The following is a 5,180-nucleotide window of genomic DNA, read 5'->3' as shown; positions in this document are numbered from 1 at the left end:
CAAATCCTATTCTCTTAAGACAGTTTTGTTTCATAATAAATTTAAGATATTTTTTTAACTCGCTGAATCTGTGGGTGTTTTATCTTTTGAATATGTGAATATGAAAGAAAAAAAATGATCACATGTAAATACAATCCATTCTCAAATAGTAGTAAAAAGGTACTATTAGCTCAAAATTAAACCGTGAAAAAAAAATATTAAACTTCTTTAAAAAAATAATTACAGATTTTAAAAGACTCTTATACTTCAGTTCTGTTGGCTTGAATACTTTAGATTTGAATTATCTAGTAGATGTCAGATATTTATAGATGTGAAATATAAGAATTCTTAATCTTTATGATTCTATCTAATCTAATTTTAAATAATAAAATATCAATTTAAGATCTTTCAAAATATATTTTAATAAATAAAATTAAGAACTCATTATCTCTCTAAATCTATTTAATCTTATTTAAAAGATAAAATATTAATTTATAATATTTTAAAATTTACTTTTAACTTCTTAACCGTTAAAATGTTAAACAATTCTATAGCTCACAACCTTATTAATGGAGCATTTTTGTTCTTCTCCAACCTTCCTTGGAGGAGAATTTTTTTTTAATTTTATGGACTAATAGGGTCTAGTTAGTTAATTGATGATATGATTTCTTTTGACAAAAATAACACTCTTTCTCCCATTACAATCTGTATAAATTATTAGATTATTTTATTGGTGTGTATTTTAGTTATATTTAAAACATAGTACAAGAAATTATTTACATATGAAATTATCGAAGTCATTTATAAATTATTGAAAAAAATATCATCGACTACTGAGTCGGTCCGGTTAGATATTTATCAAAAGTGCTAAGTGTCTTTTGATAATTTCTCCCTTTTAATGTGGAGTGCAGATGTGGCGAACTGATGAGTGAGATCTGTTGGGGGGATCGTTCATTGGGGGTGATCTAGTCTTGTGACAGAGAGGTCGAGTAGAAGAACGGGGTCTCTCTTACTATGGTGTCATCTCCTAGCCACTGGTAGTCTTCCATAACAGGTCTACGTCGGAGACTTCGTTGCTTGACCCCTTCGATGCTTAAGTTAGCGAGAGACAGAGGGGGAAGAAGACAACAACATGAGCTATGTAAATGAGAGAGTAGAGAATAGAGAGGCTATTGCCTACTTGGCTTGGGGCGTGGCTTTTATACCTAGGCACTAAGCGATTTGATCATGCCTTAGCCAAGGCCCCCCTTACTCTAAACTACGAAGGCTTTCATGAGAACGATTTGCAGTCAATCATTAATGCCTAGGGAAGCTGAGGCATGTTGTCATTAATGATCATTGATTCTCATTCCTTCATTGTCTATTAGTCCATATAGTGGAGAGAGTTGGAGGGTACCAATATTATCCCTATCATTTATAGAAGTTGAGACATACTATCGTTAATGATCATTAGTTCCTATGCCTTTATTGTTTGTTAGTTCACGTAGTCGAGGGAGCTAGAGAGTGCTAATATTATCCCTATCAAGTGAATGAGTTGGAGGGTGCTAATATTATCCGTGGGTAACATGTAAGTTCTCTATATTCTCATAATTAATTTATTTTATTTTTAAAAAAATAGAATTATTATTAAAATTAGTTAATAATATAAAATTTATAAATAATAACAATAATATTTATGAAGTTTTACATGTCAAAACAATATTGAAATATAAAACTATCTAAATCATCACTGTATATACAGTTTTGCTTCGAAATTTACATGACCATTGTGTTCAATAATAGCATGAATAGCCATAGGAACGATGGATAAAACTCCGATCACCAAATAAAAGCGTAAAGGAGGAGTCGCAGTTACATCGCTTTCTGTATTATAAGAACTCGGAGCAATAGTGATGCATTTATTTTTATCTTCAGGGGTAACTATTCAGCATTGGCTCATCGTCAACCTTATATCTTCAATCTCACAACTCCTAGGAAGATGACTTTTTTGTGAGGGTTCAGTGTTTGGTGTACTAAGAACCAATATACTAGTAGTTGCAATCCATTTAACAGCCAATCCTTCAACTTCATCAAAATATATCCTCCTCAATCTGTGAGAGAAAAAAATAAGAATCCATGGGATTAATATAGAAGTAAAAGTGTAAATTTATATCAAGATGAGGTGCTAAGATCTTACAGCAAATTTGTATATGTAGACTGTTATGAAATATGGTCCTACTGTTAGAACCCTAACTTCAGAAAACATCACTTGCATATAATAATGATAGCATAAGGATCAACTTCTCATGCTCAACCCAAAATGTCAACGAAAACAATCAAGTATGATCATTGTTTTGTATCTACGGAAACAAATTAATCATAATATGATCAATTTCTCTATCTAAAGCTGTAATAAGTAATATATCTTTTGAATAATCACAGTATATATGCGCGATGTTATCACAATTTAATTTTATAATATAGAAAATTATTTTTTTCAGATTTTTTTTATCTCTATTATACAATCTCATTTTTGAAAGTTAGATATATCATATGGAATATTTTAGAACTTGTGTTCATCACTTATTCTTTATAAAAAAAAGAAAAAATCGTAATTGAAAAAGAAAAAAAGGAAGAAGATTACCTCCTTATTCTTCAACAAAGACCAGAGATGAACATTTTCTGCAGATTGCTCAGCATGCTTGCTAGCTCTTTTTCTTTCATTACAATATGCAGCAACTTCAGATACCAATTCAGATGCAAGAACTCCATATCTCACAGCTGCAGACAACGATGCTTCTCTACCTTCCTCAGATTCTATAGCCTCCTTATCAAAATAAAGACCAGTAAAACATCTATTATCAATCCCATCACCTGCATCAGATGCACCACTACTCTACCTTTTCTCCATATAAACCTCTTCAGCTTTAACCACTACAGCTAATGTTCTATGTACAATAATGTCAGCATACCTTCTCAATGGAGAAGTGAAATGTGTGTAGAGTGGGATTGACAGTCCATAATGAGCCCACTCATCTTCTCTGCCTCTCAAATCTCCTGTGCAAAATAGACTGCTAATTGCATTGTCCTTGCAGCACGTGCCAAAAGAATTTGAAGCAACATAGGATCATTCTTCAGTTTCTCTCTCATCTTGGGTAGTGCGAACTGAAGTTTGCCGGATGACGAAGCATCCAACTCGTGTCCACGTTTCCTACAAAATTCTTGGAACTCTTTGAGCTTCATCGACATAGGCTCAGCATGCCTGCCAAGTAGAGCACAGTCTGGGAAAGCCTTGGATATGACCTCTGCAACTGATCTATTTGCCAACAGCATCAACTCCTCAACAAGACAAGTTGACTCCTCCCGCACATCAAGTAAGCTGTCATATGGATTCCCACTCTCATCCAACAAGAAGATAAGCTTAGGAGTCTCAATCCAAAATGCTCCATTTCTTAATCTGATCTTCCTCATCTTCTTGGTGATCCCATGCAGGCTTCTAAGAGAATCAACAACATCCTTTAACTCAAACTGCCCATGTAATTTAGGTACCGTTTTCTCTGAAACATCATCCTCAAATCATCCATCAATGATGTCCTGCACATCACCGTATGATAGCTTGCAGCATGAATGGATCACCGATCGGCCGATCCACCGCACGGTGATGTTTCCGGTCTCATCAATGTCCCAAGTGATGGAGAAGGCAAGCCTATCCTCACCTGGTACACACTGGAGGCAACATTGGCAGCTTGTGCTGCGGTGTGTACACACTGGTGGATCGAATTCGGGCTTCTCTATCTAATGCTGTGTCTGGAAGAACAAACCTTGAAACGTCAGCGATGCGGACACTTCGAGGTCGGTAGCAGATGCAGGATCAATTGTGAAGGTGCAAGTGTTTCTAAGGTCCTTTCTGGTGTCATATTCCTCCGTAGGGATCTTCCATGGTGCTTCTGGAAGACAAGAAAAAGACTCCGGAGAGAAGTCTGCAGCTCTGATTGCATGCTCAAACAATACAGCACTTATCTGTGGCCTAATTTCCTCCGCTCGTCCCAACATGCGGATAACCTGTGCTTTGGGGCAAACACTTCCTTCCTTCGACTCCTCTATTCGAGCACATCGCCATTGATGAGCCTTTTCTTTGCACCAACCTGGAAGACTTTCCACAGTGATTACCATCATTGTCAATTTGGCATCTGTAGGCATCAGCTGTACGTAATCAAAGCAAGAAGACCGATCACTGCTCCACGACGATGAGAGCTTCTGATGATAGACAAGACTCTCCCAGTTGGTCGCTTCGATGGATTGCAACTCAACGTAGCACGTATTCTCTCCAAAGCTCTTGCAGCTTCTCCCTGCTCGGGGTCCCTGTTCTTAGTTGAATCGGACTTGGTCCAGTACACAACAGGATCCAACATTACAGCAACCACATCACTTTCTATCTACACATAATAACGTAAAGGAATCATCACACTGCGCAAATGTGATCCGAAAAGAAATACCGAAAGAACATACCGCTCTGTTTTGTGCATCAGCTCCATTAATGAGAACGACCGCCGGGAGACCGTCGACTGTACAGAAGGCCTGCAGCAGCCAAGAAACAAACACCCAATAAGAATTCTGCAAGAACAGTAAAGAACAAGCTTTGTTACTGACCTCTTTCCGGTCATATGCGTTCACGCGAAATGTTGCTTTAAAGGCACGACCTTTCTGCAAGATCAAAGACTCGATCAGTATGGTTTCCACCGCAGGAGTTCATCTCCTATTGTAGCAGACAACAGGTTTACCTCGATCGCCTCTTTGACTGCCTGCTCTGGCCAATGAAGTGCAAAGTTCATCTGCGAATTGCGTGGAGGAGCTGCCACAGCAACAGGAACAGAGGAAGTCGGCAAAGGGTGATTATTCGGGATCCCTGCAGAACATCAGACAAAAGAAAAAGAACAGATTTTTTGGTCAAATCTTGAAGGAGAGCAGATGGAACGAAGAGGATGGAGGCGCGAAGGCCAACCTGGTAGGAAGGCCATGGTGTCGCCTGGCAGCTACGTCGAGATAATTAATTCAGATCATTGACTGAACGTCGTTAATTAATTCATATTTTATTTTGCTTATATAAATTTAAATAAAAACTTCGAGAAGAGGACTCGATCTTTTTCTTTATCTGAATATAAATAAATAAATAAATAAAATAATTCAGTAATTTTAGGAACTAGAAAGTTTTGGAAGAACCC

At 37.1% G+C, this 5,180-nt stretch overlaps 1 pseudogene; it reads right to left on the bottom strand.

Moving 5' to 3' along the window:
* Positions 1-1,903: 1,903 nt before the first annotated feature.
* Positions 1,904-4,976, bottom strand: LOC135638382 (DIS3-like exonuclease 2; annotated as a pseudogene).
* Positions 4,977-5,180: the final 204 nt, after the last annotated feature.

This window comes from Musa acuminata, chromosome BXJ3-5, assembly GCF_036884655.1.
Source record: "Musa acuminata AAA Group cultivar baxijiao chromosome BXJ3-5, Cavendish_Baxijiao_AAA, whole genome shotgun sequence".
Classification (NCBI taxonomy): domain Eukaryota; kingdom Viridiplantae; phylum Streptophyta; class Magnoliopsida; order Zingiberales; family Musaceae; genus Musa; species Musa acuminata.
Note: the sequence above shows the minus strand (reverse complement) of the source record. Positions and strands in the feature narration are given on the sequence as shown.